This window comes from Mus musculus, chromosome 1 (assembly GCF_000001635.26).
Source record: "Mus musculus strain C57BL/6J chromosome 1, GRCm38.p6 C57BL/6J".
Classification (NCBI taxonomy): Eukaryota; Metazoa; Chordata; class Mammalia; order Rodentia; family Muridae; genus Mus; species Mus musculus.
Genome location: NC_000067.6, coordinates 32,334,484 through 32,358,871, shown reverse-complemented (window position 1 = coordinate 32,358,871; position 24,388 = coordinate 32,334,484). Strand labels below are relative to the sequence as shown.

The 24,388-nt window shown below is 34.9% G+C and overlaps 1 protein-coding gene across 4 annotated transcripts in view; it reads right to left on the bottom strand.

The window, feature by feature from the left end:
• Khdrbs2 (KH domain containing, RNA binding, signal transduction associated 2) overlaps window positions 1-24,388 on the bottom strand; it is a 532,623-nt gene that overhangs the window by 346,353 nt on the left and 161,882 nt on the right. The window lies entirely within an intron of this gene.

The window sequence follows — 24,388 nt, the reverse complement described above, 5'->3', positions numbered from 1 at the left end:
TCTAAAGGTATCACACTCTACAGTTGGCTAGCTTCTCCCATATGTATGTTAATCAAGAAAATGCCCCACAAATGTGTCTGATAGAAGCAATCTCTCAATTAAGATTCATTTTTCCCAAATGACTTGCTCTTGTGTCAAGGTGACTATAATAATAAGCAGCACAGTCGATTTTTTAAATAGAACACAATATTGATAGCATAGGTTAGAGAAATCTGGGAAGAAGATAAGTAACATCTAAATGATATACACAAAAATGTTCAAAGCGTCTATCAAAAATGCTAAGGCTAAATAATTCAGAAAAGAGACAGACACACAGAAAGAGAGACACAGAGAATGGGGGAGAAAAGGAGGAAGGAAGGGAGGAAGGGAGGGAAGGGAAGGGAAGGGAAGGGAAGGGAAGGGAAGGGAAGGGAAGGGAAGGGAAGGGAAGGGAAGGGAAGGGAAGGGAAGGGAAGGGAAGGGAAGGGAACGAAGGAAGGAGGAAGGAAACAAGGAAGAAAGTATGCAAGCAAAGAAAGTAGGTGGGTGGATGGCATCTGGAGAACAACCTCTGAGGAAGGTGTTCTATTGTCTACATGTACATAAGCAAACCACATATGCATGTGATTACAGGCAGAGAGAGAGAGAGAGAGAGAGAGAGAGAGAGAGAGAGAGAGAGAGAATGAACAATGGGTGAGGTTTTATTATCTGACATCAAATTATATGGCAAAATTGTACTACTAAAAAATTACTGTATAAAAACAAACCGATGGAAAAATAGATACTGAAAAGCTGATACTCATATGAAGTCAACAGACTTACTTTCAGCAAACAGGCTAAAATATGATTAGGAGAAAGGATCCTCTATTCAGTAAATGGCCTTTGGGAAATTATATAATTACATGTGAATGGAGGAAGTGTGACCTCTCTCACCTGCTACAAGCAGCAGCTCAAAGTAGGTTAAACCCTTATAGAGGAAATCTGATACATACAGCTGTGGAAAGGAAAGACAAAAAATGCTTCCAGAAACTGGAATAGGCAATCATTCACTGTAAATGGCCTCAAAAGCATAGGGAAAATAAACAAAGAATAACAACTATTTCTTTGCTATTAGCAATAAATACATAAATATAAATAGATATTTTTGTTACTAAAGCAAATGGAAATCTATTTTGCTCAGCCAGAGTGTACAATCCACAGAGAGAGGAGACAGTCTACAAAGTGGAAGAAAATAATTTCAAGTGGTTATTCTGTTAAGGAATTAAGATACTGAATACATATTTGAACACGCAATAGCAAAGAAAAGTAAATATCTTATTAAAACCATGCAACAAATGCAGTTGATATTCTCCAAAGTGAATACAACTAACCAGCAAGTGTATGGATAGATGTTCAATCTTCATAATAATTGGGGAAATGAAATTGAAAGCCATGGGGTGTCACTTCATTCCAGTGTGTAAGATATGTACCAACTAGGCATTAGTTAAACAACTGCTTAGGAGGATGTGAAGAAAAAGGAACCAATGATGTTAGTAGAAAGTTAAATCAATACAGCCATACTGGAAAATAGTATATAATGCATATTATACAATTATAATGCAGCCCAGAAATTCCTCTACTGATTACCCATGCAAAGGATATGAAATCATCATGTTGTAGATAAATAAAAACGTGTTCATTGCAGAGTTGCTCACAATAGCTAAGAAAATGGTAAAATCATAAGTGCCCATCAGTTGTGAGATGGAAAGAAAATATGGTATGTATTCTAAGAGAAATACTATTTACCCTTAGATAACACAGATAAAGAAATTCTCAATAAAATACTTGCAAAATGAATCTAAGAACACATGATAAAGATCATTTACTATGATCAAATAGGCTTCATTTCAGAAAAGCAGAGATAATTAAACATCTGTAAATTAATAAATGTAATCTACCATATAAACACACTGAAAAATGAAAACCACATGATCATCTCAATAGACATAGAAAACTCTTTGACAAAATCCAACAGCCCTTCATAATAAAAGCCTAGGAAAGATTAAGGAGAGAAAAGGGGCATATTCACTGTAATGAAGGCAGTTTACAGCAAATCTCTAGCCAACATCAACTTAAATGAACAAAAAGAAAAAGTAATTCCACTAAAATCATGCACAAGTCAAAGTTTCCAGTCTCTCCATACCTGTTTAATATATACTTCAAGTCTTAGCTAGAGAAAGAAGACAATGAAGAACATCAAGAGGATACAAAGTGGAAAAAAAGCTGAAGTATCTTTATTTACAAATTATCTGATAATATTTATAAAATAAATCTAAACTCTACACCTGGAAATTTCTACAACTTTCAGCAATTAGCTGAGTACAAAATTAACTAATAAAAATGAGGAGCCTTTCTATATACAAATGACAGATGGAGAAAAAAAATTAGGAAAACATCCCCTATCATGATAGCCTCAAAACTGTAAAATAGCTTGGGGTAACTCTAACCAAACAGGTGAACGACTTGTAGGACAAAACCTTTGAGACACTGAAGACTGAAATTCATGAAGATATCAGGAGAATGCCAAGAAGCTGAACAGATTTTACAGCACCCACACGGTGCCAACAATCTTCTATAATTTCCAGTTCCATGGGACCCCATGGTCTCTGCTGACCTCTGCACATGCATGTGTTTGTGGTGCAAATAGATGCAATGCAAGCAGGAGGATGGGAATGAGTGGGTAGGAGCACCCGCATAGAGGCAGGGGGAGGGGGTGGCATAGGGGGTTTCCAAAGGGGAGATCTGAAAAGTGGAAAACGTTTGAAATGTAAATAAAGAAAATATCCAAGAAAACAGTAAAATAAAAATTAAAATGGAAAAAAGCAAAATTTTAAATAAAAATTATTGTGAGATTTTAAACATACAGGTGACTACCTATTAAGTATTCAGCAAACCTCTGAGTATATGACTTTCAAAACGCTATAGAAAAAGGATATAGATTAGAGCTAGAGCTAGAGCTAGAGCTAGAGCTAGAGCTAGAGCTAGAGCTAGAGCTAGAGCTAGAGATAGAGATAGAGATAGAGATAGAGATAGAGATAGTGATAGAGATAGAGAGCCTTAGCCAGGGTTTCTATTCCTGCACAAACATCATGATCCAGAAGCAGTTGGGGAGGAAAGGGTTTATTCAGCTTACACTTCCATACTGCTGTTCATCACCAAGGGAAGTCAGGACTGAAACTCAAGCAGGTCAGAAAGCAGGAGCTGATGCAGAGGCTATGGAGGAATGTTCTTTACTGGCTTGCCTCCCCTGACTTGCTCAGCCTGCAATCTTATAGAGTCCAAGACTACTGGCCCAGAGATGGTCCCACCCACAAGGAGTCCTTCCCCCTTGATCACTAATTGAGAAAATGTCCCACAGCTGTATCTCATGGAGGCACTTCTCCAACTAAAGCTCCTTTCTCTGTGATAACTCCAGCCTGTGTCAAGTTTACACACACACAAACACACACAGAACTACACACACAAATATATATATATTTCATAATATATGTACATATATACATATCATATACATATATCAATATATGTACATATATATCTACATATATAATCTATAGTGTACATATACTGTAGATATGTGTACATTTATGTGTATTTATGTAAATGTAAACTGGTATACTACAAATACATTTATAATATATAACATTATGTATACATATAACTAATATTTAAATGCTTACATATTTATACTTATTTAACTACATATACATATGTAAATAAAATATATTTTCTCACATACATGGAACTTATTGATACTTATCTATGAAATATGTAACAGGGAATGGTAGAAAGATAATGAGATTTAAAGTATTCAAGAATCATTAGTAGTGAACCAATATGCTCACTGGACAAAGGTTCCAAAAACCCACTGAGAAAACCAAAATGATAGTGAGCTCATGCCACAGTCATTGGTGTATTTCTTAGTAGATGGCAGGTATGGGAGAAGGCCACCATGTCTAAGGTAGTCTCTGCAATTCTAAACCGTGACAAGGACAGAAAGCATGCACTTCACTTGTTCAAGTTTTATCTTTGAAGGATTAAGTCTTAAAAAGAAATATTCAATAAATCACAACAGAGCAAACAATTGAAACAAATGTATCTGCCTTTCATTTTTATATGATGTAAATTCCTTTTTTGTCTCTGTTTTACTTCCTCATCATTGGCAACATAACAATAAAAGCAAAAGTGAACAAGAGTTGTCACTCTGTCAGTTTCCCTGATGCTCTGCTGAGAGGACCTTGGCGTGGCAATGTCCATCAGTCCCCTGGACTCATTGCAGGTCACTCAAAACCATTTTGAGCAGGCCAGGATGGCATTCTAACACTAAGCAATCAGAATTTCCACTAAACTAAGACATGCTCCAAAGGGAACATTAATACAGCATGGGAAATAGAAACAAGTTCATCATTCAAGTGTGAACTGAAGACAAAAACTTTAAACACTGCCTTTAAAGCAACTATGAAATTTTAAATTAATTGGACTGTCAGATGAGAAAATTATACTACCCAATAATTGTCTTGTCTCTTCAACACCTCTGAAAATGAATGTGATAAAATACTGCATTTTGATCAAGAGGTGTCTTTGTCTAATAACTGAGTAAGCCAGTTTCTAAAATAAAATATGCAAACTCTATATGCCCCAGTACAGGGGAACGCCAGGGCCAAAAAAATGGGAATGGGTGGGTAGGGAAGTGGGGGGGGGTATGGGGGACTTTTGGGATAGCATTGGAAATGTAATTGAGGAAAATATGTAATAAAAATATTTTAAAAACCCTCGATTTTAATAAATGAGAAAATAACAAAGTTGACTGTGGAGTTTGCCTCAAGTGCTGCAGTGTTGATAAATTTTGAGCTGAACTGCATAAAAGTAATTTAAAATACTAAATTTAGATAACAATTTACACTGTAATATCTTTGCTTCTAAAAGGTAAATAAGTATTGAAATAACCACACTTTCCAAGTGTGAGCATGTTCAAAACAACACTTCATTTGAACTGTAATATTATACAGGGCAAGGCCATAGCTATTTTAATACATCGACTTGCTTCTATTTATGATATAAAAACTTCATTCCCAATGCAAGTTACTGAATTTAAAAAAGATTTAAGAATATATGATATAATTCTCATTTTTAAAATTATTACAACAATAAAATTCTAGTTTTTATTCATTAGTGTTTGGGATGCCATAGATGATTAAGTATTTGACTTATATACAAATCAAAACAATACTCTGAATACTTTGACAATGTAAATAGAACAATGCATCATTTATGTTCATAATAACAATTAATATATTACTTTGGCAAATATTGAAATCTATTACCAATGGACTTTCTCCCATCCACATTAGCATGTCTACTAGTACAGTCCTTGTTAGGTTCATGTTAAGGTAGCCATGCTGGTGAGACTTATAGGTGTAGCATCTGACATTATTAAGAGACAATGTATCAAAATATATTCCTGCACTCTTAGGTTCTTACAGTCTTCTCACCTCCTCTTCCAGGATGTTCCCTGACTCTTAGGTGCTGGGTTGGCTTTTTTAGAGAACAGATTACTCAGGGATAAGCACACTGATTGCTTATTTAATGTCCAAATGTCAGTCCAGAAAAAATATATATGAATATGACGATGAATGAAAAGTAGAGGCCATGCATTTGAAAGAGATCAAGAAGCAGTATGTGGGGGACATGTATGTGGGGGACATGTATGTGGGGGACAGTACGTGGGAGGATTTGGAGGAAGAAAAGGGAAGAGAGAAGTGATATCATTATGTTATTACCTCAAATACAAAGGAAGTTAAAATAACTAAGGGAATTATTATTATTTTCTTTTCTTTCCACCAATTAATCATCTCCTGTGACTCTTAGCATCTGTACAGCTAACGAATGTTACTGGAATAAATGAGTTAATGATCTGTGGCAATAACATACAAAACCATAATGTGGAGATGAGATGAAACAAGAAATGAATATTGTGTATTAATTTATTTTCACTAGCCCTAGCAATCTTTACTGGGAAATATGCATTTCATGACTTGGGGGGGAAAGATTCCTTCAGACTGCTTCCAATTCTATTTCCATTGTCAAGTGAAGTATTTCAAAGAGACTACAGCATACATGTGTATAGAGCTTACAGAGGAAGGTGTGCTTTGACTCCTGATCTCCCTTGTGCCATGATTCTTAGCCAGTACATATATTTCAAAAAAATCATAAATTACCAAAACCTCCCCTCTCTGAACCTATTCAGTGTCATAACTTTAAAATTAAAATCACTTGCCATAGAAAATGATGATGGCATGTATTATACCATCTATTTATCAAGATAAAATAATTTGCACATTCATCACTCTTTCTAAATGAGAGAACATTAATCTTGGATGGTGATATTATAAAGAAAATTACTTTGTTTAGTGATCTCAATTTTGTTTATCATCTTCCTGAGCTGTTAATCAAAGAATCTAATTTCTCTGGGCTCCAAAGAATTGGTGCTTTGAGCCTTTATTATTTCCTCCTTCTATTTAATTGTAATCCTGTAACTTAATTTAATGTAATGTAAATACTCCCTGTGTTGTGGCAGCGCAAAGTTTCCTGAAACAGTAAGCCCATTAAAGCATATTAAAAGTATTTATCATGAGCCTCATGAGTACCAGTAACACAGCAAATGGAAATGTGGGATACATAATTGGAAGAAATAATTCAGAAAAATGTTTCACCATTTGTCTATGTAAAACAACCAGAACAACAGCCATTAAAATGAAGACTTTTTTTTTCCTAAAAGTAAAGTCCTCAAATTAGTCACTTATGTCTATATCTAAAAAGTGGTAGTAATTAAGTTTAATGGAATTTGTTTCAAAATTTTACACTATTAGCAGTACATATCTAATGAAACAAATTTAAGTTTGATAGATGTTTATCCCAGTTTCATTCCACCTAGACATTCAGCAATGACAACAGTTCTTTAGAAAAAAGTTCTGGCCATTGATTATTTACAATATATTGTCTTAGTAAACCAATGTTTGTCACTCCCAATCATTATTTTAAAAAATAATATTTTAAAAAAGTAATATTTTGTTTTCATTCCTAAATTCATATTCTTAAGCTATATGACTCTATGAAAACAACTTTAAGTATATTGATAACTTTCTATGTATGGCAGAATCACTTTGTTTTCATTGTATTTATTTATTTATTTATTTATTTATTTATTTATGCTGGGGTTGGCACAATTTAGTAGTTGATAGGCCAAGGTGCACACAAAGAGGTCAGACACAACTTGTAAAAGTTAGTTCACTCTTTTCACCGTGTAGGTTCAAGGTAACAAACAGATTTGTAATCCCTGGTGGCAAAGCATGCTGTCTATGACTTTATAAACTGAATCAGTAGTATCTAAATGTCAACAGATATTATTAATGTCAGATTCTCTAGTTACTTGCTCATACAAGATCAAGATTAGCTTCAGGATTAGCCATTAGTTCACATTTCCTAAGTATCTTTCTCTCCCCCTTTACCATACATTATTTAATTTTGGGGAGTTGACTCCATGTGTGCTACAGCATACATGTGAAAGTGGTAAGCAATTTTTACTTATTGTTCGTTGCTAAACTGTGTATCTTGCTCTTTCATGTCCTTGTTCACTAGAAAAAATTAGAATCTAAAATCTTAACAAAAATAAGATTTAAAAATTTCAGATATTTTTTGCTGGCTATATTTCATACTTCTATTTTGGAGCTTAAAATATTTGACCTTCAGCTATTGCCCTTACTGATTATTAAACTGCCTAGTCTTTCAATGGAAGAAATGATCTCAAGTTGGATCCTGATATGAAGGGCCATCCCTCTGAAATAGGTAGATTTCTTGACTTCTATTATGACATGTTTCAAGCTCAAAAGGCCATTTGGTTCTCTTTTCTTTAACAACTGACACTTTTCTCACTTAACTAACATATCACGGAGATGACTCAATCATACCATGACATTTTGCCTTGTTGTAAGTTACTTAGACATGATTCAAAAGAGCTGTCTTTCCTACAGTGTTACCAACTGTATAAAGGCTTTCATACACATGAGTTATGTAAGATAAATAAAATGTTCCTGGCTCATGAGAACATAAGCAACTTGCTAGTCTTCCATCCTTATTTTTGCCAAGGTCACTGATGAGATAGCATGGTCTAAAAACATATGCCTTTCTACAAGTGGCCGTGGATCCCTTACTTATCTGCACTAATGATTTTCTGAAATATAACTTTTTTTTTTTTGGAATATGAGGATGTGTCTACAACTTTGATAATTTTTTTTTCTAGGTACATGATGTGCTATTCATGCCAAGTGTTGGGCCTGGGCTTTCTTCCAGGATATTTTTTTCCACTAGAAAGTCCATTGTTTTTCCTTATTTTGTATCTATACTTTTTATAATTCTTATGTGGTGGGTGGTGTCTTCTTGTATATTATATCCATTCATAAAGTTTTGTTTTAATTAATTTATTTATTAATAGTAATCTGTTTTATTGTGTGGGAGTATTTCTGGTTGCATAGATGCATTTATAGTACCATAAACTTCTAACAGTATACTAGAAAATTATATAAACAACCTGCTTAATAAATTAATGCTAAATTTTCAATTAATCTACTTGTTAGAGTGTGGAAATTTGTTAGTATCTTAGGTAATTAATAAGATGTTATTCTTAAGGCATAAGTAGAACATCTTGAAAGAAGAAAAATAGAAAAATAGTGTGAGTTTAGATATTTTCCTAAATCTTAATTGTTTTCCTTTAATACACAGTTGTTTATTTAAGGAACTAGATCTGAAAAATCATATTCTTTTTTTTTGGATATTTTCTTTATTTACATTTCAAATGTCATCCCCTTTCCCAGTAACCTCCCCTCCTGGAAAGCCCTTATCCCATCCATCCCCCCCTGCTTCTATAAGGGTGTTCCTCCACCCACCCAACCACTCCTACCTCCCTTTCTTCGATAACCCTTCACTGGGGCATCTATTGAGACATCATAGGACCAAGGACCTCTCCTTCCATTGATGCCTAACAAGGTCATTCTCTGCTACATATGCAGCTGGAGCCATGTGTACTCCTTGGTTGATGGCTTAGTCCCTGGGGGGTCTGGGGAGCCGGGTTGGTTGATATTATTGTTCTTCCTATGGAGTTGTAAACCCCTTCAATTTCTTTAGTCCTTTCTCTAACTCCTCTATTGGGCACCCTGTGCTCAGAAAAATAGTTGGCTGTGAGCATCCGCCTCTGTACTTGTAAGGCTCTGTCAGGGCTTCTCAGGAGACAGCCATATCAAGCTTCTTTCAGCATGTAGTTCTTGGCATCCACAATAGTGCCTGGGTTTGATAACTGTATATGAGACGAATCCCCAGGTGGGACAGTTTCTGGATGGCCTTTCTTTCACTCTCTGTTCTATACTTTATCTCCATATTTTCTGAAAACTCACATTCTTACCCCCACTCACTTACATAAGCCTTGAAGAATTAACTGATGACAAATTATTTCATAATCTTAAGTATAGAAATAGTTATGATTTATAGCTTTTGCATACTAAGTATGCAATCATAATTCTGATACCAGGCTTTTTAATATTAAAGTAGCAAAAGATTCTAACTAACATTTAAGTAGTAGTTCCAATAAAATACTATGGCTATGCCCAGAGAATGATTGTGAACAAAAGCATTAACCAGGGGCAGTTACTGCTTTTCAGTAATTTTCCAAATAATTTAAAGACATTCTCTTTGCATCTAGCATCCTTTGATGTAACTGTTTCAAATATTTTCTTGCTGTATAAATTAAACCTACTGTACATTATAAAAGTCTGAAATACTTTTGTGTAAATGCTATTGTAAGAAACATGGGCAGGTTTAGAAGCTAATTTTTAGTTCCCATCCAAAAAGTCATAGAGACCAATGTTCTCTGTATTAGTTATCTGAGCATCCATAAATAACCAAGTGGCTCATTAGCACTTGGTCTGAGGAACTCAGCACACAGTGGAAGATCAGATACCTAAGCTGCCAAGATAAAGCAAAAGTGAATTCAGCATATTAACAGAATTCTGGGGTTTCATTTTAAACCCTTCTACAATATTTCCACGTGAAATGTAAACTTATGTATGATATCAACATGGATAAAATTTTATTAATATTATATGGATACATTGTATTTTCTGTATGTATGTGAATATTCATGTGCAAATAATGTAATCTTGTGAAAAAATGAGGTTGAATGAAAGGGAAAGGATAGTCTCATCTTCAGCAAGTCCTATAACTTCCCCTAGTAACAAAAACTAAAATTAGAATGCCAGCAATGTTTACATAGCAGATTAGAAGAAAACAGCTCAATTTCTAAGTAGTACAGAAGAGAGAAAAAGAACATTGTTAGAACAGCCACACATGATCATCCCACCACTAAACTGTCAGAGCTGAGATATAGGAAACCTAATTCATCTTAGGATGCGAGAAAGGATATGAAGATTTCCACTATCCTTCCTCCACCTCCCTAGTGAGAAGACAGGGGCCTTGCTGCATCTGTTCAGGCTGACAGAATTCTTAGGTAAACACTCCCTAGAATAATGTAATTTTCCATACTATCAACTCTACAGCGTGGTTCTTGAGAAAGGGTTACATTTTCTTCTTCATTATAGATTTTAAAAATGTTACCTCTAATTACAGGAAAATCTTATGCACTTCAGAAATCAGTTTGCTATTCTATTTAAATTAATGAAGTAGCTTCATTTATCTAACAAATCTAGTCTTTCTGACAAGGGAATCAAAGCCATGATTGTATCCTAGGCCGTGGGGCTCTTTACTCAGGAAATTGCTGAGAACGTATCATCTCAAGCCCTTATTTCAACATGATTACTCACAGATAAAATATGAACTGATGATTTTCTTAGAAACAATACATGCTAGTAAATTGTGATTTACTAATCAGATTTCAAATATATAACTAATACCTCAGGAAAGCTTTCTATATTATCAGAAATTATACTCATGAAAAAAATAATATGAACATGGATTGTATGTCCTTATATCCTAAATTTGGATGAGTAATTCTTAAAGTCTCTACTGTGAAAATGTATTCTCACACTAGAATTGCATAAATCTGGGCAACTGTCTTATTTAAGTAGCCCGATATGGAAAGTAAATTGCTATCTAAAAAAAGAATATGTAGGAAAGTAGTGATGTAGCTACACAGTGGAGTTTACCCGTTGTTCCACAAGAACTCTTGCTATTCAGAAGATCACAGGAATGGAGAAACAGAAATAAATCTATTGTGTGCACTATAGAAATTAAATTAGGAGATCCTAAAAGAAACATAGAGAACAATGAGAAAACAAGCACTTACTGGGGCCTTCAGTGGAGGGAAACAGAAAGTATTTGAGATTAAAACAAAAGACTTAATGGTGATTGCAATGATACAAAAAATAACATTGCAGGCATTGGAATTCTTCAGTCAACCTTAATGCCTCGAAGATAAATTGCCCATAGTGACGGAATGAATGCAATCATCTGGTGACAAAGGAAAGTAAACCGTGGAAAGTAAACGTTTGAGGCTTGCACTATGGCTCAGTAGGTAAAATGCTTGTAGCAAAAACATGAGGACCTGAGACCACCCCAAGACACCAAGACCTAGAACTGAGATTCATAGCATACATCCAATATCCCAGCTTTGGGTGAGCCAACAGGTGGATCCCCAGAGTGACTTGGTCCAGCCAAAACAAGATCTAGGTTCAGTGAGAAATCCTGTCTCAAAAATATATGTAAGATGGAAAGAGAGATCTATAAAAGGTAACCAGCTTTGTTTTGCAATTTGAATAATATTGATAGCAATGTGTAATGATTCTTCATTGTATGTACTCTACAATATTTTCATCAATTTTTAATCTATAGAATTCTATACTGGTGACGAAAGAAAAATTTTTTTCTCCTAAAGAGACAACTTTTCTCTAGCAACAGGAGGGATTCCTGCAGAGCCCAGCTGCTGACAGACTTTGGGTGAACTGGAAATGCACATCCAGCTTTTTTGCAAGTGAAGGATCAGGTGCAGATGGTGCCAAGCTCTGCTTACAGGCTCCAGCAGCCCAAGAACTAAGTGTACAGCTCCCCTTTTCTAAGGTACACATTGTGATTAACAGGACAAAGGATGTACTGTGGTATTCTCAGAAAAAAATCAGATCTAAAAATTAAGTTCATAGCAGCCAGATCATGACAGGGAATAAGAGTCTATTTGATTTCCTGTTATCCAGGAACTAGAAATTATTTCTTTAAATAACTCAGATACAAACTACACACAAATGAATTTGCATTGATTTTTTGTTATCTATCTTAGATTTCATATTATATGAAATATTAAGAGAAAAAATCAGCTTATTTCTCCTATAATTTTGATTCTTTGATGTAAATATAGTAGATAAAATATGCTAATATTACAAAAACAGGTCTCAATGTTTTGGAAGCCCCCGTCCGTAATTAACCTTTTCTTCGGTTATACAGTTGTCTTGGGCAATTACCTAGAACACCCACATATACAGATTGGATTCTATCTTCATGTTTTCTAAATTTAAGATTGAAAATAGAAAGTACCGTATGTATGATGAAGCACTGACAGAGTAGTTAATTGCAAACTACCCATCAGCACTGGTGTGAAGCAAGAACTGGTTGACCAAATTTAATTTTCATGACCCAGGGTATGTTTAAACTAGAAGCAGGTCCTAGTGAGAGGCAGGTGTGTCTTAGTCACATTAGGGAATCTTCCTTAAGGTAAGTAATAACAGTTACAAGAAGAAGTTTCCCTGAATTTTATTTTAGATTATTATTACGTATAATCATCAGAAAAATTGGATAAAATCGTGGAACTATTACCTCATGTCAGGGAGTACATACCTGCTTTGTGTACAGACAGTTACATGGTTTGGCATTATTTTCTCTCCTTCACTGGAGGGAGTGACTATAGACTTTGATGAACCTGACTGAAGTAATCATGTTATCAGTAATGTCACCAAAGAAAGTAGCATTTCTCAGTCATTTGAGAAATAAGGATCTTGAGTATCTATTATTATTATTATTATTATTATTGTTGTTGTTACTATTACTTCTTCTTTTATCAGTTTATGAAACTGAAAAACACCTTTATGTTTTCAGTGTGTATGTGAGGGACATGCTTTTATACTACTGGAAATGTAACCTTTATGTTTTGTGTGTATATGAGGGACATGCTTTTATAGTTTTCAAAAGGTATCCTTTACATTTTGTGTGTTTATGTGTAGTACATGTGTTTATAATATAAAAATGTAATCTTTATGTTTTATTTGAATATGCAAGACATATGTGTTTATATTATAGGAAGCATAACCTTTATGTTTGATACATATCTGTGAAGTATATGTATTTATAGTATAGGAGAGTTAACTTTCCTTTGTTAAGTTTCTATTGTTTCCACAGAAGACATTACTAAGTCTGTGTCTTGTACAAGCTTAGCATTTTGTTTCAAATTTAAAAACACTGATTTCAAATTGCTTTAGTTTTTGAGAGTAAACTTAGTGACAGTTTTTTTTTGTTAAACTTTTATACAATAAAATTGAACTTAACACTACTCTTCCAGTATTCAGCCTGTTGCTTCACTCAGATAAAGGATCTAATATGAAAATCTAGGGAAATAATAGTTGAAGCCTAAAAATGAATCTTCTCTATAGGTTTTATAATGTTTGTACAAACCAGGGCACAAAAAGTGAATGATGTTTTTAAAGTAGACAAGGTTATAAGGTCCTTATAGGAACAACAACAACAACACAACAAAAAGAATGTATCTTTTATTGGCATTCAGGGTGCTCATCCTTGCAACTACCTGATAGGCCTTACATGGAGGACCTTGTGCACAGATGTCCTGCCAGTGCACAAGACACAGCCAGGTTGTAAAAGGCAAGTGCAAATCCACTGTGTTTGCAGCAAAATACATAAATATCCACATGTGTCCTTTACTTCACTTTCTTTGGTCTTTATGTTTTCTTTCCTTTGATCCTAGACCCAGAGAAAATTATTGTATGAGAGTTTAGTGATGCTGCCCATTCATTCAATTAAAAAGCTGGTTATTGTTCTGACTCTGCATGGTGTCTCTTTGTGGCATCCTTAAGTAAAGCAAGTTATGGAGTTCTTTAACCATTTTTTAGCCAAGGTTACCGAGTACCCAGTCATTGTTCAATTCTTCATGATAAGTATACTCAGCTAAGGAGTCTAATTTTCAAATATTTGTGGCTGATGTAATTCGTATTAATCAACCAGTAAATGACTTGTGAAGAATAAAAATAATAAGATGGTATCAGAATACTGAGTCAAATATTCATCAACACAAATAAAGAAACACAGAGGATGAATCTGGGCAGACAAACTCTTATGTTGAGCACAAGATTTTGCTATTGGGTTTTTCTCCAATGAACTTATCATCCTCTTAACTGAACCTCAACATGTCTCACATTGGTTCAGACCAGTTTCCCAAATTTCTCTCCAAGGAGCTTGGTTTATGTTAGGGTAAAGTTTCACCTCTGAAAAAGTATTTGATGGTATCTTCCTGAAAGCCTACAAATAACAATGAACTTTCAATCCCAAGATATACTAAAGGATTGATAACTAGAAACTTGAAAGGGGGTGGTCAGGAAGGGTAGGAAAGGAGGAAGAACAGCACTTATCCAAATGTAAGGCTGAGTGCTGGTGTTTGGCAGCTCATTGTGGGGACTGCAGTCAACAGGATGTTTTATGAAGAGCTACATCAATCTATATAAGTATTCCAGATTTAAAGAAAAATTAAATTAAGAAGATAGGACGATTAACTACCTCAGTTTCATAACTGATGATTGCACAGAGATATTGAGATATCAAATATTACATTACAGAAACATATAATTATAATAGCGATTAACTTTTAAAACTGTAAATATACACTAATATTAACCAATATATATGTATGTATTTTTGTCTGTATATGCATATGTGTGAGTTCCAGAGGATAAACTTGATTGTTGTTCCTCATGCATATTCCCCTTGGTCTTTGGGACATTTCTCAGTGGCTTGCAACATGCTAAGTAGCATATGCTAGCTGGCCAGTGAGCCACATGATCTACCTTTTCCAAGCTTGAGGGTAAAGGGTGGGTATTATAAGTACTGTTATTTGTTTTTCTGGGCTCAGAAAATCAAACTAGGATCCCTCATGCTTTCATGATAAGCAACTTACAAACTGACTTGTCTCACCAGTCCCATATTGAAATTTGTACATAACTCTCCCCATTTAGTTCAATATTGAAATCATGTGTGGAATTTAAAAAAAGATATTCTACTTAGCTAAAAATATTGTGGCTATTTGAGAAATTTTTCTTTTGATAAACCAGAGACACTGAAACTTATAGAGGAGAAAGTAGGGAAAAGCCTCGAAGATATGGGTACAGGGGAAAAAATTCCTGAATAGAACAGCAATGGCTTGTGCTGTAAGATCAAGAATTGATAAATGGGATCTCATAAAGTTGCAAAGCTTCTGCAAGGCAAAAGACACCCTCAATAAGACAAAAAGACCACCAACAGATTGGGAAACGATCTTTACCTATCCCAAATCGGATAGGGGACTAATATCCAACATATATAAAGAACTCAAGAAGGTGGACTCCAGAAAATCAAATAACCCCATTAAAAATGGGGATCAGAGCTGAACAAAGAATTCTCACCTGAGGAATACCGAATGGCTGAGAAGCACCCGAAAAAATGTTCAACATCCTTAATCATCAGGGAAATGCAAATCAAAACAACCCTGAGATTCCACCTCACACCAGTCAGAATGGCTAAGATCAAAAATTCTTTTGATAAACAATTCTTAAGGAACAATGTCTTCATTTTTGTATACTGCTTAATCATATTTGGGTTCAAGCAAAAACACAGTTACAGATATCACAATCAAGAAATTCCTGCAGCTTGATAAAAGTATGTAACATAGACAGCAAGCTAGAAAGAACCCAGATGCCCCTCAACAGAGGAATGAATACAGAAAATGTGGTACATTTACACAATGGAATACTACTCAGCTATTAAAAAGAATGAATTTATGAAATTCCTAGGCAAATGGATGGACCTGGAGGGCATCATCCTGAGTGAGATAACCCAATCACAAAGGAACTCACACAATATGTACTCACTGATAAGTGGATATTAGCCCAGAAACTTAGGATACCCAAGATATAAGATACAATTTGCTAAACACATTAAACTCAAGAAGAACGAAGACCAAAGTGTGGACACTTTGCCCCTTCAGTACAGTGGTACACCATGGCCAAAAAGTGGGAGTGGGTGGGTAGGGGAGTGGGGGGGGGTATGGGGAACTTTTGGGATAGCATTGGAAATGTAAATGAAGAAAAGAAAAAAAGTATGTAACATAGAACTGGAGAAGCTTCATATGTTCTAGGTTTCTTCATCATGCTAGTTTTGCTAAATAATAAAGGTTGGTATTAAACATACTATGTCATATATCATGTACTGAAGGAGAGAGCAGTAAAGACAAACGTATCTTAACAGTTTAATATCAATTTGACACATCCTCATTAACAATCTCAGTTCTATATCTGCTGGTTACACATAAATATTGAGTTATCACAAGTTACACTACAGGATCATGTAAGTAAAATAGCAATCAATTTTAAAATCAACTTAAACATATACTGACATTAATTGACTTTTAGAGGTTTATATGTTTTCTCCAGAAGAAATAGCAAAGAAGTTCAACCGAATTCAAAAGTGCCCATAATGTTTTGTGAGGGCCAAAGTGGACCTGTAAGCCCCATTTGACTGAGGACAAATACTTTACTGCAGTGTTGGAAGAGGTGCTTTGTGGGAAATAACAAACCACATATTTTTGCATTCCAAAGTAAATTTGTTTGACTCAATTGCACTGGATGTACTTGATCACATGTAGGTGGCATGTCCATGGACTGGAAATAATACAGTATGTAAACTTGCCCAGGACTGGATGTACATGGGACATACGGTTGAAAATACCTTAGGATATACAGTTGTCAATGATTGGGTCTTTTGAGTAATATGGTGACATTATGGGCTTGCCTTTTAAACCCTCTGCAAAATGTGACTTATTGCCATTCTCTGGGAACCCCAGAATGGTACTGGCCAGAATCCATTATCTGGGCCAGTATTTAGTTAAATCTTGCTTCAAATTGGCTCAAATAATGTGCAGTTGGTCTTTTGAGAGTTTCAGGTTTAACAGTGATTTTCAAGATGTCCCAAGGTACAATTGGTACAATTGTAGGTTAATTTGCCTTTTTGTTTTACTTTGTTTTCTTAGTAAAACAAAGCACATGATTAATAGACAAAAAGCTTTCATCAGTGGCATAAAAAAAAACCATGCTATTATTGTTCTGCTTTGTGAACTGCTGAATTTCTCTCTTCATGGTTATATTTCCAGATAGTTTCCTAAATAAAAGCATACTGCAATGATATGAAAGAGACGTTTGATTGTGGGATTCTCTTATTTCTCTCTTACTGGAACATAAGAGTAAAGTTCAAACAGTGAGTGACATGTAGTTTACTGACAGATATTAAATCCCTGAAAAATGTTCTTGAGGCCCTTGGTTGTGTAGGGATACTCTCCACACAGAAATGTTCCATCTTTGGATGAGGAGGAAAGTTCTTAAAACTCACGAGATAAAATTTCTAAATCTCTGAAAACTGAAACTGACAAGTCTCCCAAGGTTGTGCCTTGGGATTATGCTAGCAGCAAACATGGCGGGAGAAGAGACTTTGACTGTCCAAGGTCACCTGGGCGTCAGGCAGGCAGTTCTAAGGATGCTGTTGAGAGAGTTACCTCCCTCCAATGCTGGGGTGAGCTTTTCATGATATCTGTGTTTTGAGTCAGTTGTGGCCTTGTTCATGGCTCTCAAATCTTCCCTGATTCACTATTTGAGGCTTGCGTGGAATCCTTTCTTGAATTTGCCTTGGGTATCATATCTAAAGTGAGTATATATTTGCTTATACTGCCCGAGAAATATTAGACAACATAGTCATGTTTATAATAATTAAACATAATTGTTCCAGCTGTTGATAAAATCAGAATAGAGGAATTTAGTAATTTAAGGTAAAATGTTTTTGACTCACAGAAGGGTTAACTCATGTTCTGTCAGAAGATATAAAGAAAAATAAACCTGGATAGATTTATATATTTTTCCTTTTTCATTTTAAGGTCATGGTAGACTACAGTGAATGACAAATTGCTCATACATAAAATGAAAAGACACTAATATAAAAATCATATTTCTCAAATATGATGATATATTTTAGCTTCAACTAAAACCTAATCCCTGTAATTACTTGATCACTAGAGTCTAAATATATCATATTTTGAAATAATATATTGGTTCAACATTGAAAGTTATATTTCACTTTGTCCTCATAAAATATGTGCTCATAATTCAGTGCCCTGAACTTTTCATTATGTTCTACTGCTCATATGAGACCTGCCATGCTGTCATTTTAACCCTTTAGAGTTGAAATAAGCAAGACAGAAGAATGCAGTGAAGAAAAAGAATAAAACATCAGTAATTCATAATATTCATAGACTTTCACAAAGCCCAGTAATATGTAATCCAATAAAGATGAGTATTCCACACCTCTGCTGGAAGTGGTCGTAAACAAGGAATGCTTTCCTATTGGAGGAACATTAAGAAGGAAATACTGTTGAGATTCTGACCACTTTATCGGGCCACAGCTAAGGTGGAATCTGCTGTGTCTGAGTTCTTGATCCTGTAGGGTTACATTTTGTTAGTTATGTTAAAGGACATAACACATGTCTATGTAGCCAACCACACATTATTGACAATCAGTGAGTATGGCTTTGCCCCTTCAGGATCTGAGAAACTATGAACCCCTTTGATGTCAAGCAGAGCCCAGAATAGTGGATTTTACACTAGCAATGCCCACCAGGAAACAACTTCTCTTTGAAGGATTTTAGTTGATTTTATTGTTGATGAAAATCAATTTTGCCGTGAAATCAGAAAGGATTTACTAAAGCAGACATTTCTGAACACAGAAGATCTATTATGGAAAAGAAAACTCTCATGCTATTAGCACATCAAAGAATTAAAGTTTGCCTCGAGAATTATTATATTTTCCTATAATACTCATCCCAAAACCCTTTCCTTTCAACATATACCCTAGCAAGTTGCAAGAGTATATTTCAAAATTTCTACCAACCTTCTTACTAGATAACGCAAAATGACTTTCATTACAATATCATTTGTTTGCAATGGCCATTTGTAAATTCCATTTAAGGACAACAGATAGTGCACTTTAATCTGTGCTCCTGGTTCTGCAGTCTTCTGTATGTATGTTTAGCTATGATGGTTTTCTATAACTGCTCTGATGAGGTTTCACGGGATTAATATACTTGTTACTGACACTGTCTAGAAATGAGCTTGTATAATCACTGCCCTCAGTTCCCCCTCACTGACTTCAATATCTGCTCCACTAAAAATAGCAGTCTTCCATCTGGAGCTGCAGTAAGTTATCCCAAAGACTGTATGCAAGCCACTGTCAGTCAAGCCTGCAGCTCTGTGGCTACTCAACATTGCCTAGCCATATGGTTTAATGAAGGAATTTGACTTTCAAGAAATTTCTAAACTGCCAGCTACTTCTCTTGAGGTGTTTTTGATATAAAGTTAACATACTGGTTTTTTGTTTGTTTGTTTTATTTTGTTGCTTGCTTGTTTGTTTTCTGAATTTGTCCAAAAATACAGTATCTCAGAAGTTTATGGTTTTTTTTTTGAACACTGTCAAAGGAATGTCCCATGGTAAACAATGACTTGGAGAACAGGGAGAGAGGCTCCAGGTAGAAAGACATAGTGCCTTTTACCTCAGGGGCATTTTGTTCTCTTGATTGTTCTTGGACTTGTTTTCGTGCCTTCTAAGACATATATTTACACTCAATTTATAAGAGATGTTGTTTTCTGTTGAATGTCAGAACACAGCTATAGAACTCAATCTGGTCAGGGTATCCTGAATCTGGATATGAACTTCTGCCTTACTTGTGTGATTTCCTAGATATAATCCATAGTCAATGCAAGGCAGTTGTGTTTAAATTGGTCTGTCCTGAGAAAGTTCTGGGGAAAGAATTCCCTGTCCAATGCCTGTGCATCCAGGCATTTGTTTACGTCTTTCTGACCTCACCCTTGCTTGGACCATTGCTTGCTTTGCTGCATTACCGTACAAAAATGTACTGAAACTGAAATAAGGTAGTCTATAGCATTAGGCTGTTGTCTGCCCCAATTTTTCAGGATCCCAGATCCCAAGTCCAGCAGACAAATCTGTATAGGTTGGTGAAAGTCAATGATTGTTTGTTCTGGTATGCCTTTTGGATTCAGAGATTCTGTGATATGACTGTGGGAAATAAGCCATTACTAGCAAGCAAGTTCGGGCTATTGCTGTTAGCCTGGATTGTCACCTTTTAGTTTTCCCTTTTTGTTTTTATTTACTTACCTACTTATTTACTTACTTACTTAAAGGGTACTGGTTAAATTTAACTAAGTTAAAAAAATACCATTTCCCCCATCTTCATGACAACAAAATAATATGAAAATATTCAATTTGTTAAGTCTCCTGACATAGTTCTATAACTCTTTGATGTATTACACAATTAAGTTTCTAGCGATTCTGGAATAAACCTCAAAACTTACTGTTTTAAACAAAAGGGTTAAAGGTCCTGTATAGTCTTTGCAGGCAAATCCAAGTCAACATGTTTTTCTATGCAAACAATCAGTCTTGCCTTAATTGTTTATAAGGACATTATTAAATGGGTCAGTCAGTATAATTCAATTACAGATTTTGTAAAAACTGGAAAGGTGCTTAATATTTTATAAAACACAATATTGAATTTGCCTTTGATAACATATTTAGAATAGAATAAATATTTGTGACTTATTCACTTCTTCTTTGATTTAGATAATTAATCAAATATCTCATTTTATCATGAGATGACATTCAAGTTAAAGACATACATTATGCATTTTATCAGTAGCATATCTAATACACAAATACAGTCTGTATGATAATTTCTGAACAAAATTCAAGTAGGTGGCTTATTTGAATAATATAATGTGGAATCATTATATGGGGCAATCATGGGAGGGACAGTGAGTAGAACAAATAGCTCTATCTATGAGTACATAAAGGATACCCTATTATTCTTCAGATTTTCCTTATTTAATACAAAATTTTGTATTGGTTAGGGTTTTGTCAACTTGATACAAGCTAATCATGGGATTAGAGGGCACTTCCACAGACTGGTCTGGAAAACATTTTCTTGATTAGTGATTGATGTGTGGTGGGAGGATCCAGCTCACTATGGGTGGTACTACTAATCCTGGGCAAGAGTTGGGGGGGGGGGGTCATAGTTCCTATAAAAAAAAAGCAAGCTGAGTAATCTAGGTGGAGGAAACAAATAAACTGCATTTCTTCATGCCTTCTGCTTCAGTTCCTACTTCCAGGTTCCTTGGCTGAGTTCTATTAGAAAACAGGCTGAGCAAGTTAGACGGAACAAGCTGGTAAGTAGCACTCGTCCCCAGACTGTATCAGTTCCTGCCTCCAGATTTCTGTCCAATTTGAGTCCCTGTTCTGACTTCCTTCAATGATGAACATGACTTGGAAGCATAAGCAAACTTAACCATTTACTTGCCCAAGTTGCTTTTGATTATGGTGTTTATGGGACATGCTATCAGAGTCATGGAAAACAATCTAAAACATTGGGGGAAATGTCATTCTCCTTAATGGCCACTGCATCAAACTAGCACTGATTCTGATGCAATGCATAAGAAGGCAAACTGAGCAAGGACACAAGGGGAAGTTGACCAAAGTTTGGTTAACCATGGTTTATCATTCACATGCATGCACAAATGTCTCCCCTCAACACACACACATACACACACACACACACACACACACACACACATTAGTTCCCACTAGACTTCTAATATCATCATTTTAGACTGGTGAATAAGAAATCTCTACATTCCATGACTAAGCCAACTAGACAACCAGCAGTCAACAATGAAGCTTTGGATAAGAAGCATGTATATCACAGTGTATGTGATGAATGTAAAAATCAAAGGAAAGGCCTTGGAAATTATCTAACGAGAAGCAGAGCATATTTGCAGAGAGTGGGGAGTGGTACCGAGAGGAATACGTGAGAGTCAAGTGCAAAGCAGTTTGCAGTAAACGTTATCCCAGTTATGGGTTAATAACATAAATATATGTAACATAACAGTTTCACTAAACTCTGATGTTGGTTGCTATTGTTACTAGAAGGTTAAAGGGAAAGGCTCATGTTCATCCTAGAACCATTGCCCTCTGCACCCTTTCTCTCAATTCTTTGTGTTTCATGGTTGGTTCTTGATACCTGGCAATTATCTTTATCCCTGTGGCAAATCACTGCTTTCACTATTACTCATTTCTTCTCTTTTCCTGTTTTCTAAATTCTAATAATTATCAAACAATCACAGTTCAAACTGTACTCACACATTGTCTGCCTCTTCATCAGAATATAAATTCTAAGAGGAAAAACATTATTTATAAACTGGTCATATATTGTTTAATGAATACTATCGAAATTATTGCATGTATTCAAGGCTATAAAATGACTGACTATATATATATATATATACACACACACACACATATATATATATATTCATTGAAAAGTTAGATGAATTTTAATTATATATTTTTAAATGTCAAACCATATGAAACCAGGTCATGTTATTAAGAGGCAAAATAGCAATAGAGTCATCAATGACTTATTGAGAATTTATTTTAGTCAAATGTATACTAAAAAGACCCTTTAAATTTATGTATGTGATGTCTACTACTATTGAAAATCTACTACTATTGAAAGTCATGGCCTAATGTGAGAAAAATCTTTTGCATAGTATGATGCAACATTATTATTAATCACCTCATTTTGTTTCACTCTATTTTTTTATATTTAATTTTGTAGCACAAACCAAAAACATTCCAATCAGAACCAACTATGTTGGGAGGGTCACATAACTTAATTAGAAACAGAATTTTAAGTAATAAAAAACTTTGGTAAATTAAACTCAATAGCAATTTAATGGAAGCAAATATATTTCCTATTGGATTTTTAGAATTTTACTGGTACCTAACATGTTTATAGGGAAGGGCATCCAATTTGGTACTTTATGAACAGCACAATGCTCAACTATATAGAGATGAAAAAATGCACTTATCCATTTTAAAAGTCAGGAAGAGATGGCATGGAGGTCCCTAATGTGCAATGCTAATCAGGCCAATTCCATTCTGGGAGAGTGAAGACTTCAATGAGATATGCAGATAAATCAGTCAGCTATGTCTTCAGTACAACAAAGATGTCAAGATACTAAATGGTTCACTAAACTTTACAAGAGATATAATGTCTAATCTAATCCTTAATCCTGGGAAAAGCACACAGTTTATAAGAACATGATACAGCTGGAGAAAATAAGAAATTCAGATATAAGGTTTTATAATAAGTAATTAAATATTAAAGAATCTTTGAAAATATAACTAAAATATATAAATTTCATCTTGTTTAGGAAGAAAATATAAACTGGGTTGTATGTGACAACTGGCAAGGAATCATCTTATAGCAACAAGCTCTTAAATATTTACATTGTTTCTTCTAAATAGGACTAGAGTAACTAGAATGGAGGTGCCTGGCCACAATTTATTCATTTCTGAAACTACTATTACAAAAATTATGAAATTAATGACCAGACTAGTGACATTTTTCATTTGAAATTCATTCATTTAAGATCTCTCCTCGATCATTTAAAGCTAAAAGCCATACATGATTTTCTAAGTCAAAGTCAAACCTGAGGTTTTCATTTTCTAGAACACTGTAATATATGAAAGGATAAAAAATACAGTTTGTCCGAAAGATGCAACTGCACCCATTCCACTGCTTACCAAATTATTTCTTAGGATTCCTCATGAATACATCTCCACAAACCCTGAATTCTAACTGAACAATTTCTACCAGTTTAGAAAGTGAGGAGCAAAGTGGTTCAGATGTGAAATAAATTATTACAAACATTAAACTTGATGTCCCTTAGCATGTTGTGGCCTTCGGGTCAGATGATGCATGTAATAAATACCACTGAAACCCTTCACGGCAAAACCAGGATTCTTCCGTTTTCTGATAAATATATAGCATAACCTCAGCAAACGGGATCCAAGTGAAATACTGAAGAGGATCCAAGGAGCAATGGATGGCATTATGTGGTAGTAGAAGGAAAAGTATCCAGCTAGGGAATTTAAAAACCCAACCTTTGCC